General features: G+C 38.1%; 1 protein-coding gene across 2 annotated transcripts in view; it reads right to left on the bottom strand.

The window, feature by feature from the left end:
- Nucleotides 1–14,469, bottom strand: part of rbfox3a (RNA binding fox-1 homolog 3a) — a 340,080-nt gene extending 325,611 nt beyond the window's left edge. For both annotated transcript variants that reach the window (XM_084434216.1, XM_084434219.1), the window contains exon 1: nt 14,364–14,469. The gene's annotated coding sequence lies outside the window, so the exon portion shown is untranslated. The remainder of the gene's footprint in view (nt 1–14,363) is intronic.
- Between the last annotated feature and the right edge of the window lie 1,126 nt (nt 14,470–15,595).

Raw genomic sequence — 15,595 nt, 5'->3', positions numbered from 1 at the left:
GTAACACATTTTTCAGCTATTCTTTGTAGCTGGATCTTTTCAAAGGCCACATACACACTGTAAAGTGTGGACTGACAGGACTGACAACCACATTTAAATGAGGGAGTGAAACCCATAAATTATCGTGTCTACGGAACACGATTAACTCCTGAAACTGTGATGATTGACTCCGTCGTAACCAGGGGCAAAGTTTTGGCATCACACGTATTTGTTATCCGCTATTCTGACCAAAGAAATATTAGGCGTTTCGTTTTATTTAGGCTTGGAAAGGCTACTTCACAGAGCGCGTTCTTGTAGTGTTGCCATGTCCACTTATTATAAGTGTTTTTGAGCTTGTTGTTTAATCTTGGCTCAAAGTGATCAAATTTATTGAGTCATTTAAGTGAGCAGATGTGGGTTGCGATATGTTTGTCTTATTTTCATTATAAAGCATTTAGACTTATTTCAGTATATTGTGGCTTGTTCTTGTTTGCTGTTTCTAGCAAGATCTGGCAACATTGATGTGTCAAGACTCGTACCACCCTCCCTTGTGATTTACGAACAAACAGAAGAGAGAAACATCTCTGATGCATGTTAAAATATGGGAAACACTATTTTGATGGTCCCTTTTGAACATTCGGTTGACTACAAGTATATTTGGAACTACAAGTCAACTAACTCTCATTAGTATTAGTAGACTATCTGCTTAATATCTGCTAACACTTTATTGTGAATGATAACAGACATTCTACTAACTATAAGTAACTTTGCAAGTACATGTCAACTTATTCTAACCCTAACCCTACCAGTCTACTAATACTCCACTAACACTTTAATGAGAGTTAGTAGACATGTAGGTGCAACTGTACTTATATTTCAACAGAATGTGTCAAAGGGACCATCAAAATACAAGTTATTCAGTTTGATTTAGCTGCAGTGTGTATGGCCAATGAATAGCGTTGAGAGTTAAGAATCAGTTGGAGCGATCTGTTCACAAATCAGACTGGTTCAGTCATCAAGTTTGCGATTCAGACTGAATCAAAGATGTGGTATAAAGATAATTAGGTTTTGGTCTGTTCCTCACACAACTGTCTATATATAAATACATATAACATTCAATAAATTATCAATTGCAATTTTATTTATTTGGGGAGTGGAGCTAAATAAATAAGTTATATAAGCATTTTACATGTTTTGTGTTTTTCTTTCTTTTACAGATTTTGCTTCTTTTTTTTACTACTTAGCTCCTCATTCACTGTAGAAAAAAACGATCACTCTTTCTTTTCAAGTCATACAAATTTGGAACAACACGAAGGCAAGTAAATTATAACAGATTTGTATTTTTATTTTTGGGTGAACTATCCCTTTAAGGGCTCGACGGGACCTTCAGGACTAAACTTGTTTCCGGATCCTCTCTAACTATGCCAATGTGCCAAATTCCTTGAAAGGTGTTAATTCACGTCTTGTCAAATTAGCCCTCTCACTTCAACAACAATTCTTAAGGGCTGATAGGGATGAATTGACACTGAGATTGTGTACAGTCCCACAATTTCAGACAATGTGTATTTACGCCCTGAATGCTCTGGACTAAAATGCCCCTCGCCCCTCCAGCGATTGTTCTGCACCAAGTCACAGAGACACCATTAACTCAATCCATGACCTGTCTCTCTCAGGGTTAGTCCATCCCCTCAAAGCTTATCAGAATCCACCTCTACTCTAAACACTCTGAGGGTAAAGGCCAGCACAAATCACAAACTTCTATATAAACTCAGTTATGGCCAAACCACCAAAGGTTAGCGATCAAGGTGGCCGATCTATGAACGCAACGCTAACCGTTGAGCCGCGATGCCAGAGAACAGTGTGTTGAGACATGTAGCTTACAAGTGGCCAGCTGATATTAAAATGGAAAAGCCACACAAGGAAAGCCGAAGCTAAGTGTGTCTAATCAAGATGAATGAATCTGTTCCACAAAGCCTCCCAGCGGATGCGGCTGTACCAGCGCCCTCCATACTTCACTCATTAATTACCGTGAATTAATGGTTTTATCCAAACCAAGTAAATAAAAGATTGTCACCCAGCCACAAATCGAGAGCAGCTTTTATTAAATACTGTGAAAATGTCAGCCGGTTAGAGCCAAATTAAAGAGACAAACAGATCAAACTGCATTGCAATCAGAAATAATCTTCATGTTACATGATTAAATTACCCACTGCATGTTCCGCAGAGGCTCAACATGCATTGTTCCGCTCCTACGTAATTCCTAGATGCCAATCCTTTGTAACCAGAGCCTGCAAGCATGTTTGAGACCCTCTGCACCAGTCAGGACTGTTGGATGTGGTTACTGACAGACAGCTCCGTAGTAAGCATCCTATTTAAGACTGAGAGATTGGGCCTTTGTTGACAGAAATTCACACAAAAACAAATATTTCCTCCTACCCATCCTATGACATGTTCTTCCAACCTGCATTTATGAAAGCACTGGTGAAGGCATGTTAACTAGCCAAGGACACTTTACCTAGTGGACTCAATTTCCTATGTCAATATGAGCACAAACAGTGTGAAACATGCCAACGCAGAAGCTACATTCTCTTCCTTTTGGTGCCAGCATAGTCATTCCATCTGTGTCATATTAGTGCTGTAAATCATTCTTTTCAATCCTCATTTGTATGTCTTGGCTCAAGGTTATGAATTTCTGAAAGAATAATGTACGTTAATTACATTTTTTGAGTGGCAGCTGAAGAATTCCTTCATTCAAGCATGTTTACCGAGTTGGTCGACTCTCCATGGAGGGAAATGAAAATGAGCTCAAACAAAACCAAAGTCAATTTGAAGTTGCCCCAGCACTTTGAATTCATTTGCTAAGTCGTCATACGCAAAGCAAACTGTTAACGCACAGTTCAAACAAAGCATTTTGCAAATGACATGAAGAATTCATTAGGTGTTTTGTAAGTCATTGTGGCCGTTCACTGAAGTCAACAGTTATGACAAGGTGACTTCTAATTCAAAGTTTTCAATGTTCAGAAATTCGAACGTTCTCTTTTCTTGAGTTGTTAAACCATATTATTTTATAGTTAGTCACTCATTAGCGTATTTGTGCGCACATAAAATGTTCTTAAATAAAAGTTGCACCAGATTTAAAAAAGGTGCATGCACATATATGTGTTCTCACCCTCATTTTATTTGTTGAAGAATCTGGATTACTCTAAATGAACATAATTAGCATAATATATGGTAAGCCTATTATAAGTGTTTATATTTTAGACCGGGCGGGATGGTTCGTGGAAAATAGCGTACACACGTCACTCGCCCGTGCAAGTCTCGTCATATCCGTAAATAGAGAAAAGTTGCTCCGGCTACTTTGACGCATGTATAGTGTGGGAGTGGCATAGGTTAGTTTTCACAACGAGTGAGAAAGGTTGACATGGAGCAAGCGAAATATCAATCCTCTGGGGAATCACCCATTAAAAAAAAGAAAAAAAAAGAGCTTGAGCGCATCAGAGCTCGTAATAAAACAAGAATCAACACTGGCTTGACTTTTCGGAGATAGTGAGAACTGAGGAGTTTGAAATGCTGTAAAAGCTACACAGAGATGGCATTTTCATTACTCAGGTGAGTAAGACATTTAATTGAATAGATAAATTGATATTTGTAGCTCTCTAATGGGGTTTATTGTAGAATTACCTATTGTGAAGGGACATTTGTATTATGGTTGTTGTAGTTGTGTTGGAGTTTATTTTCAAAGTAGTATCTTGTCTGTTAATAGCTACAGTAATGTCTTCAGCAGCTAGTCAGCTTGAGATCCTTTCCATCCAAATATGGTTATATCTAGTCTATATAAGTCTATATAATCTATGAGCAGTAGGATAACCATATTCATCCGCAGTCATGCAGAGCCTAAGCACAACCAAAACAATGTTCTTCCGTAAAATGCATGCAGTTTTGTTTAATCTCTATAGGGCCAAAAGCGTACCTATGTTTTGTGGTAAATTTAGAAATATATAGATTGATAAATATATTTTAATGAAAAAATAAAACGATAAATACAATAAAATGTAAAAGATGTTTGCATGTACAAATACACCATTATTAAATGACAGACAGGCAAATTCTAACATTAAAAGCATACTGCATATCCCATGTGCCAACTTGAGATATTAATACCAATGGCTCATAGAGGTCACCTTTATTTGAGCAGTGTGAGAAATATAGACTTATTGAGAAGGGCTGGGCTGAAGATTAGAGTATTGATTTTGCAAGGCAAAAATCAGGGTGAGTGAGACCTGTGAAAGGGAGCGTGTTTGAGAATGCAGCTTTAAAGGGTGTGATACATATGACACGTTTTCCTCTTGAGTGAATATGACAGGGAACAATAGCCCTGTATCTGCCATGAGGTGAAGTGAACACACTCACCTCCATATATATATATATATATATGTGTGTGTGTGAAACGCACAAGGATAACTGTTTCCTGTTACCCAATAGTTGATTCTATTTGTTTAAAAGAAAAATAGCCAAATAGTACCCCAAAAATGGCAAATATTATATTGAGGATAAGAAGGATCACGTGAGCTCCAATGTCTTCTCATTGGTAGTCATCCAATTACTCATTTGCATAAAGTTGAACTTTGTCCCATCGTTAACGGGCCATATTGCTCATGCCTCCACAAGAAAAATGCCAACTCTCATTAAAAATGAATGACTTCTGGTTGCATTGTCATTGCAATTCACTTTAAGTGTGAAAAACCCTTCGCTTGCATTTGCATAATTCTTTTAGTGAATCGAGCCCTAAAACTATGCAGAATGTGTGTGCATATAAAAGGCACTATCGGGAGAAGCTATTCAGTTAAAGTGAATTCCCCTTGGTGTACAGTATTGTTTATCAGTGGAAGATAGCCTGAAATATACAGACAAAAACTTAGCTTTTTTGATGGACCAAAAAGGAAAGTGAAATAAATAACACGACAAGATTGATGTGCCCGAGGTTTTCAAAACTTCTCTAGAAAGTAAGGAAAGTATAGGCTAAATTTAGGTGTGAAAGTTCTTGTAGGAAGTCAGTTAAGTCTTGACTTATTTTTGACCTAGTAACTGTATGACTTACTGTAAACTGAATGCCCTGAAAAACATATTTAAAAATTAGTTTATATATCCATATTCAATATTAAAACTGAGCAGAAGAGCAAGCAAAGGTGTCTGTACTGGTGAGTGTACTGCCCCACTTCTAGCACTGAGTGAAGGGAAAAGCTTACAAAATGCAAATGGACATGGGCTGACTTGACAAGCAAATGCAGAATTAGTGCTTTGTCTCTAAGAAGAAATAAAATCAGTTGACATAAGCAAAAAATAAATAAAAAAAGACCAATCAAAGTCTGAACGCAGTTGATCCTCATGTTTTTTTACTCAGTCCACTGAAGACAGCAGATAAGGTTACGCTAACTTTAGTTTGTCTTCAAACAAAGTGCATCCTCAGCCAAACCACATGCCTGCTCTGCAACTTTTAATCTATCTATCTATCTATCTATCTATCTATCTATCTATCTATCTATCTATCTATCTATCTATCTATCTATCTATCTATCTATCTATCTATCTATCTATCTATCTATCTATCTATCTATCTAGGATGGATAGATATATATCCATCTATCTAACATCTGTCCATATACTTCCGTAATTTGCATATTGCCGCTTTAAAAGTTGAGATTAGCAACATCATGGCTATTTAAAAGTCCCATATTTCACACTCCCGCTTGGAGTCCTAAGAGACTAATAAATAATACATGCCCACAAAACACGTGTGTCCTGCCCAAATGTACTCAGCACCAGGTGACACAGCGTTCACAGGAAGCCCCCTGCAGTTTGGCCCTGCTCCTCATGTCAAATAAAGAGGGGACAACAACAATGTACCACCCCTCATCTTGCCCTCTCCACCCTCTTCACTATCCCGTGCCAGCCAGCCTTTGTGCCAGGCCTCTGATGCCCACGGCAGATGGCGGAGTGGGCGGCAGGTACTAGCCTCCTGGCACAGCAAACATCTGTTATCATTACCAAATGCTAATTGCCATCAATCAAGACAGCACCCAAGTGCATTTATATGCAAGGTTCATAAGCAGAGGAGTGTGCGGGAAGGGGGGAGGTAGACATAAAAAGTGATGTCTAAATTTCCCTCGGAGCGATGACAGGGGAGAACACTGTGGTAAGAGGAAGCTGTAGGTATTATGGAGGGTGGCAGGGCGATCCCCTTGTTAATGTGCAGCCTATGAGCTGAGCTGTAAGGTACTGTTCTCCTCAATCAATAGTGTGCCCTGTTGTGCTCCAACATCTTCCCAAGTGCAGCTTCAAGAAACGAGGTGAAGCTCAGGAGATGCAAAGGATGGTGTGGGTCTAAGCTACTGTCCCTATGAATAATACAAGGGCGCAGTCTGCAGTTTAATGATGCACCCAAGTTCGGAAAACCACTTTTACACACCAAGCCAACAAACAGGACATCACACATGCTCGGGTCTGTACCAAAAGTCTAGAGCCTCTAAAACAGGATCCACCGAATATTGTTTGATCAATGACCTTAAATGTGTTAAACAAAATCATGACTCCAACCAAATGTTAAATTGTCCCACATGCACTGATGTATTGAATATGTAATTAATGTATCGTTTGGTCGGATTCATGCATCATAATAAAAAATTGAACACACTGATTACAGAATTTAATAATAATCAGATATTTTAAAATTGTCACTGTTCATGTTTTGAATTGATTTTGTTAAATGATTTGCAAATATATAACAGATATTTAACAACTTAATGTCTGTTTGTGTTGGTTTGCTGCCATCATATGCTCATATCATATATGAAGAGTTCAGATGCAAAAGCCTCTAAGTGCCATCTGAAATTTTCTTCATTTTTATCAAGCTCATATATTTAAGTTCAGTAATTTCACTTAAATGGCAATGAAAATTACCTATTAATTGTCATTTAAGTGAACTATATAAAGTGGTGGTCAAAATTGATGGTACCCCTGATAAATATGATAAAAAATGGCTGTAAAAAATAAATCTGCATTGTTTATCCTTTTGATCTTTCATTAAAAAAAATTCACAAAAATCTAACCTTTCATTGAAGTAAAAGAATTGAAAGTGGGGGTAAATCACTGAAGTCTGAAGTAAAATTAAAATGTAATACATACAACCCTGTACATCGATAGACATGCACAGCTTCCATGTCAGACGCAAAGTAAGCATCATAAAGTATAAGAACACACATTATATTTTTATAGGCATGGGTTTAAAATGCACCACTCAGCTTTATTCAGTAGGGCTCTCTGCTCTCCTTTTCTATCATCGGCCTGAAAAAGGATGAAGAACCGATGCTCCAGAGCAGAAGCTTCCTCACTGTTTCTTTACCAGTTAATTGAGACATGGAAGTGAGCCGGTATAGCTGGACCTCAGCTTTCCTGTGTCCTAACTCTGCTGTGTGCAGATCAGCGGGTGGGTGTGCGCTGGCACTGTCGGCCCAGGCGCGGTGTGAGGGCCCGGACCCCTTGAGGGAGATGGTGGGCTGACTAAGCAGCGCTCTCTTGGATCCATCGCCCTGAGCCGGTGCCACGATGCCACCTGCGCCAAAGAGGAGCGCTGCAGCCGTCGTCTGCTCTAACAGTCCATTCACAGCCACCCATATGGCTCGAGCCTCAGGGGATCTCGATGCCAACGGGGTGGAGGGTGAGGTGGTTCATTTATCCACACATCACAGCTTTAGAAAAATCACATACATGCGATTACACACTTCATTGTTTTATATCCATATTTTATCCATTTTATTGTAGCTAGTTCAAATTGTAACATAAACCTAGAATTTACACAAAGCTTCGACTGACTGATAATGTGCATTTTTTTGCTGTTGTTGTAATTATTGTCTTTGTTAGACAGGCTATCGTTCGCCACAGCTGGCCTGTGTCACGGGCACATCTGCGTCCACTTAAATTGCTCTCTGACGGGTCGCTAAATAAGTGTCGGGCCACACATTGCCCATTTTGCTCAGAAATTCATGCAACGACCACCACCATAAACATGTAAGCTAATAAACACTGGCTCTATAGCTGTAAAAAGCCACATTAAAGCTTGCAAACGGCACTCTTGACTGAACATCTGCTAAGTGACATGAAACAACCTGATCCGAAAACACAACAGGGACTGCATAAACTTACAATGGCGTCATTTCTCTCAATTAGATTCTCCCACAGAAAATTAAACAACCTCACTCCATTGCCCAGCAGCATTAAGAAACCAGCTTGGAGCCAAGTTCACCAAAAGTATAAATTAGTGAAAACCAACGACACTCTATAGCAGTGCATTTTAACTGATTTTGTTGCAGGTTCCACATTGGACTTAAAGAAGTGACCCAACACAGTACCAAAAAAAAAGAGCCCATAAAATATATTATGATGAATTGAACATGTCCAACAATAAGATAATTTATTAGTACGACACTTTCCAGTAAGGTTTAATGTGTGAACATTTGTTATTAATGCATTAACTAACAATTTTAGTTAATAAAAATGTTAATGTTCATGTTGGTTCAGAGTACATTTGTGTTATCAGATAGAACTTTTGATCTTATAAATGTATTAGTAAATGTTGAGATTAACATTAGCTAATATTAGTACAGTATGAATCATTGTTAGCTCATGTTAACCAATGTAGTAACATTGTAAAGTGTTACCATGAACATTGACTAGTGCAATAGGAATCATAAAATAAAATGTTAATTCTGAGAAATAAAGTCGCAATTCTGAGTAATAAAGTCAGAATCGCAAGATATAAACTTGCAATTTCAACTTTCAACTGCCAGATTATATCACTCGCATTCTGAATGAATAACTCACATTTGAGTTTATATCTCACGTTTCTGAGAAAAAGGTCTGAATTGCTAATATAAACTCGCAATTCTGGAAAAATTTTTTCACACATTTTCTTTTACATCAGTGATAAGATACGACACTCAGTATACTCATATGCATGCACAAAAAATAACATTGTTATGATATGCATACATTGACAGTTAAAACACTGACCTAATTTCTGATAGTAGCAACTTAGAAACGTGAAAGAGTGAACATGAATAAAGTTGTGAGATTGCAGATTAAAAATGCAACTTCAAAGCCTGTAGGTGCGATTTAATTTTTAATATGTTTACAGCCTACTGCAACAGCACCAAATGTTGCAGCTTTATTATTTTTTAAATAATTATTTTTAGAGAGAGGGGTGTGTGTGTGTGTGTGTGTGTGTGTTCATACATCCCTATTCCATTACATCTGGAAGGCTGTAGTAATTTCAGAAGATACAATATAAAAACTTTGTTTGCTTAAACTGTGTACAGCACAGATAAGAACTGCAGGTAACATAGGTAACATGAACCACAGATTGTAGTAAAGACACAGAGCAAGCATAAAAACATAAGATAGCGATATTGGCTCATTTTTCCCGAAACGTAATCCCCATCAGAGGACAAATGTGGGCGAGGTATGCCAGTTCCTCAGCACGGCTATGCTAACAGAATCACCTTTATCCACATAGACAGGTGTCAGCGTCAGCAGTTGGGCTGCCAGTGAAACAGGCTGTGTCTGCAAGCCACGCTGTGCCAAAGAGTCCTGATCTACACGAAGGAATGCATGTGAGTGTGTGGAAACGTGAGACCATCTTCCACAGTTTCGAAGCATTCTAGCATATGAATGAATTTTTAATCACATTGAAAGGTTGTGTGTGTGTCAGCAACCATATCGCCAGTTAAGAGTGCACTTAAAAGTCATCATGAAAACTGACTGTATTTTTTTAGATCCACAATATTACAATTCTGGAGATAGTGATAAGCCGGTAAATTATTTTCACGTTACAGCCAATAACTTAAACAGCCGATATTAAAATTCTCTACCATTTCATCCAGATATGTTCAAAATAACACACTAAAATCAATCGGTGTAAAAATGCTACGAGGCATCACAACATTATAATAATCTTGAGACTTGTTAAAGGTTACATTTAACTGTCAGCGAATTATTAGTGTGTTTAAAGATTAACTTTAAGTGAGTGTTAGATGACAGCAAAGGTAATCAAAAGTGTAAAAAAAGGAGAGATACATAATTAAATACATACATAAAAATGAATTAAATATCTAATATCAGCAAAACGATAAATAAATGTAATATCAGCTGATATTATGAGACCAATTTGCAGTATCATGCATCCCTAATATTTTCTTTCTAAATGTGTTCCTGCTCTTGTTGAGACCAAAATTAGCATTTTATCCTAAATAACATCAAATATTTTTCCGCTGACAGACATTGTTTTAAGCAACTCTTCATGGCTCTACTCTGGCATATAATCACCCACCATCCAAAATCATGTCCCGACCTCTTTGAAATTCATGTTTGACTCCAAACATGTCCTTGCAAAAGCAAAATGAGTTTCTAACAGCCATCAGAACTGACTTTAATGCCTGAGCTTAGCATATCACAAGTGCAGGGCTGAAGAAAACTCCACCATATGGCCACAAGTGTGTCCACTTTAGCTCTATCCCAACTCGTAGCCACACATCTGGACAGCCTTCACCTCTAATTGTCACTAATGTCTGAACACGACATGAGTCAAGATTGAATTAACCCTATACAGGACCGCTGACCTGGGTTTATAGAGGGGGGTCACAATCTCAGCCACTTTTTCGTCTGTGACAGAAAGGGGAAAAAAAGGATGTATTTCAAGCACAGGTGTGCCCTGTTCACTGATGCCTGAAAATGTGAATTATAAAAAAAACATGTATTTGGAATCTGTCTTAATGTCTGAGAACAAGAATGTGAGCAAACAAACACGCCATCAACATCCAACAGGTAGCAAACACAAGCTTGATGACAAAAGGACTTTGTGGCAAGGAACGCACATTTCTGGAGCAGCATGCCCTCAAGGAGCCTCAAGGAGCGACCGGGAAAACACCGAAAAATCTAGTGCGTGAACAAACAGATCTTTTCATGAGTTGTGTCAGTGTGTTCATGCACTAGATGGCATATTCAGCAAACAAATGATAACAGGCAAAACACAGCAAACTCACTTTGTGGTTTAGCAATCAAAGAGAGGGAGTTTTACAAGGAGACGATCGGCTGATGCAGGAATGATAAAAATTCTCAAGAACAAGTTGAGTTCAATCTCCGCCAGCGCAGGTATGTAATCTATGTAGTGAATGACAGGTCGTACTCCCCCCAACAACAGAGGCGAGATTTACACCCATCCATCCACTTATCAAAAGTGTCATGCAGAAAAATAATCCTCCGACAAGAGTGATAGCACGCTTGTCCTTCGGCAAAAAAAAATGTGAAAGTATTAAAAAAAGTATTACTAAAATGAAGAGCTTTCAAAATAAATCTCCTCTAGGTTAATAAAGTTGTCATACACTAGACTTTATAAACTCAATGTCAATAAATAAATAAATATATAAAACATCACTCATGGGCATTTCACCCAATATGTTTACTTTATTACCCTTTTAAAAAAACAGGGTGACAATATGTAGCAATCAAGCCTCTCATCTGATTGGTCGATGCGGGTTTGAGATTGTGTTTGAGACCCAACTATCCCCTTAAATGCCACATTCCCATGGTTACCTCGTTCAGAATGGCTTCTAGCTCACTGAACTGCACCAGTTCTGATGGATTTCACTTTAACAGCCTTTAGAAACAGGCTGACAGGTCTGAGAAAGAGGAAGAAATGTCATTCACTGAAACTGTTGTGTTGATGCATGGGATGCATGTGTCATTGCTTGACGAGGATGTCTGAGAAATTCACATTCAACTAAAACTCTTTCCCTAAATCATATGTAAGCTGGCATATGACTCATGCAAGACATATATGAACCAGCGTTGACCTAACCACACGCTACAAGACAAAAAGATGTCTTTGATGTTAATCTCAGGTTTTGTCCTAACCAGCCGTGAATGGGATATGGTTAGGATCAGATATACAACAAGCGACGAATGGAATCTCCTTAGTCCAAAATTTTGTTCCACATAACTGTATATTAAACATCAAATATCTTCTGATTGGCTGTTAGTGTGTGTTTTTTGCAAACCAATTCTCATTGGAGTGTTTTGTTGTTAGGACGATACTAATGCAACATGCCACCTTTTAGGCCTCTTGGCAAAGAAGAAATGAGATAAAGGTAAAAACTAAATTAAGATGTTTGCTTTGACTGAAATTAGAAGAAAGTGCCACAAAAAATATGACTTTTGAAAAAGAAAATCATTTTAAATTGTAATAATATTGTAAAATATGACTCAATAAATTCTCAAATAAATTCAACCTTGTTAAGCATAAGAGACTTTATGAGTCATTTATAAAAATAAAAAAAAATGACCCCAAACATTTGAACAGTAATGTATATTTCCAGCCAAGAAAAGGTTTAATATTCAAAATGTTGAAATATAGTGAAATAATGTTCAACAGCAATATTATTTGTAAAAGTATTTCCTTCTTTTAGATGCTCACTATCGCTATTAGTTGGGTACTGACACAGCTTATGCTGCGGATACACTTTACCCAACAGCTACCATTTTGAGAAAAATAATTCATGGCTAATCTACACCCAGATAATTTACATGATTTTACACTAGTAATTCTTTAACAGTTAATTGTCTACATGGCATGTAAAATGATCTTTATGCCAAAGCAAATTAAATAAATATGTTTTGGTACTTTTTTTCCATATGATGCGCCATTTCTAAATATTATATGCAACACAAAAGTGAAAAGGGGCCCACTGACACCACAACTGACTGACCTCTTGGCAAGTCCATCACTCGCATGACGGTGCCCTTAGGAGTCTTCCTTTTTTCCAATTTTTTTTTTTTCTTTCACTCATGGAGTTGCTGTGCCGTCCTTCATGCTGAGTTCGGGAAATGAGCCTCCCTGTACCAATTTGTCCTGGCCTTTCAGACCCTGTCCCTGATAGACCACCTGCCCAGGGCCTCTCATTGCTCCCATGCAGGGGGTGGCAGTGCCCTCCATGGGCCCTAACTCCCAAACCCAGCTGCCTTAATGGCCGCCGTGTTGGCCTATCGTACCAGGCAGCGAAGCATGGCTCTCCTCCACCAGACGCCAACACTCTCATGGAATGCTAATGACCTCTTCCATTCCCATCTTCCGTTCAACCCCAGACACGTAGCCAACCCTTCCCCCACAATCTGTTGTTTCCGTCAAGCACGCATGCAAAAAATGACAGTTTGTAATAAAAGGTTCATATAACTGGAATGAGTCTACAATACACGCATTAAGGAAAATTATGAGATTCAGACAAACATTTTGAGAGGGTCTTTTCACTGCGAGCAGCTTTTAGCTGGTCGTGCACTTTACTGTCGCACTGCGTGAGTTCAGTAGCTCAAGTGCACTTACAGACACTTCTCCCTACACCCCCTACCCCGCTTACTCGGGCTGAATGAGAAACTAGCATCCCCTTGGGCACATTCATTCCTAAGGTGACTGGAACAAGTGGAGATTGTGGTCCGTATTTACTTAAAATGAGAACAGATTTAGAATTGGAGGGGAGGAAAACAGGAATTGCAGCCGGTTCCAAACATCTACTCTGTACTAATTTAAGTGGCTCTTGATATTATTCAGAGAGGTTCTCAGATGCTGAAGGCGTTTCTGCCATTTGATGAAAGCAGTCACCAAGCCCTATGTTGTCCAATGGATAGCTGGCAAGAGCCCACACTAGACCAGTATCCGATCCAATGGTTTCCTTATACAGAAAAACCAATGCAATTGTGGAGTGCCATATACATAATCAATGCACTTTAATTGTTTGTGTTCATATGCTAAAAGCCTCCTAATCTAATACAGAGATGATTCAATCAGAATTCCAAAACAAATTTGAAATAAATCATACTCTAAAGGCCTGTTCACACAAACTCTAACAAAACTAAACAAAAAACAGAAATTGTAAAAAAATATATATAATTAAAATTATTTGCATTCTAGTTTAGTCTGCCGAATTTATTCTTTCTTTCAAACTAAATAAAAAACCTGAATCGTGCAGTTTAGCAACTGATAAGCTTCAAAGAAATACAAAACTATGAACGATCCATTATTTAATTGATTTGCATTCATTTTAAAATCTTATCATCCACGCTTTCTTTTTATAGCAAAAGTTCAGCAGCTTCACATGTTTACATGGTGTATAAACAAAACAAAAACCAAAAATAGGGGGGGGGGGGGGTGTAAAAGAGTGGTAAACACCTGTGGAAAAAGGGCATTCAAACAGACTCAAAAAATACTATGCAACACAAGTTACTTCTATTCAAGACAATACTATGGAAATTAAGTTTTCTTGAGTTTTCTTGTGTGTTCTTACCAGATCAGATAAGTCTTGTATTCTTCCGGGAAGTAGACTGTTATTCTCCACTGCTATCAGAGCCTAGGCTTCAACTGGCAGCATTCCTTCTTGACTGAACAGGATTCTGAGGAAAACAATGCAGAGATGAAAAGGAACTGTGAGATGTAGAGAATTACTAGATGTGCACCGCTATCAAAAAGCACCATAACGCTTGCCAAAAACTGAAGTAGTGTCAAAGCCATAATCAAAACATGAACTCATGTTAAACAAGGCTGTTTGTGATCTTTTTTTTTTTCTTTCTTTTCTTTATGTAACTGCGGTCAGAGTGGTGATAGAGATTTAGAACCCACCACTGACCAACCCATGATCATCACAAATACAGCCATGTGACCAAAGATCATATACACTCAAGTCACACACAAAAAAAAGAAAATTCCTTCAGACATCATTCTAATATGCTAACTTGGTTCTCAGGCAACATTTCTGATTATTATCAATAATTAAAATAGTTGTGCTGCTTAATATTTCAGTGGAAACTGATGCATTTTTTCAGGATTCTTTGATGAATAGAACAGCTCAACTGAATAATTAAAAGGAACAGCATTTATTTGAAATAGAAATCTTTTGTAATATTATAAATGTATTTGCTATCACTTTTGACCAACTTGTATCAATGTATCCTTGCAAAAAAAAAAAAGTTATCCTATTACTAAAATAATAGTAGGTATCTTTATATTAGGCGTCTTTAACTACTACGCACTTACATCAAACAATAAGAACAGTGTACTTGTTGTGTTCATGTTATATTGCAAAACACTTTTTCTGCTATTGAGGAGGGATATGGGTACGGTTAGGAACAGGCTTGGTAATATAGGTAGGTTTAAAGGGGTCATCGGATGCCCATTTTCCACAAGTTGGTATGATTCTTTAGGGTGTTCATGTAAAGTTTGTAATATACTTTGGTTAAAATTCCTCAATGGTTGTGTAAAACGACACCCTTATTACCTCCTCAAAAACAGCTTTGTTCACAGTGACCTGTTTCGGTGCATGTCTCTTTAAATGATAATGAGCAACTGCTCACTGCCCACCCCTCTCTTCCATGGGGGGTGTCGAATGGCTGAGGGCAGAAATATGCTAATACGGGACAGTCCGTCAGTGGTCATGGGCGGAGCATGAGCATTATGGCATCATAGTGCTCAGAAAGTATAGTTTACGATAGTTTTGTTTTCTCCCCAGGACATAGCTTACAT

This window comes from Rutilus rutilus (genome assembly GCF_951802725.1).
Source record: "Rutilus rutilus genome assembly, chromosome: 16".
NCBI classification, from domain to species: Eukaryota; Metazoa; Chordata; class Actinopteri; order Cypriniformes; family Leuciscidae; genus Rutilus; species Rutilus rutilus.
The sequence above is the reverse complement of the archived record's forward strand: the minus strand, read 5'-3'. Positions and strand labels throughout refer to the sequence as shown.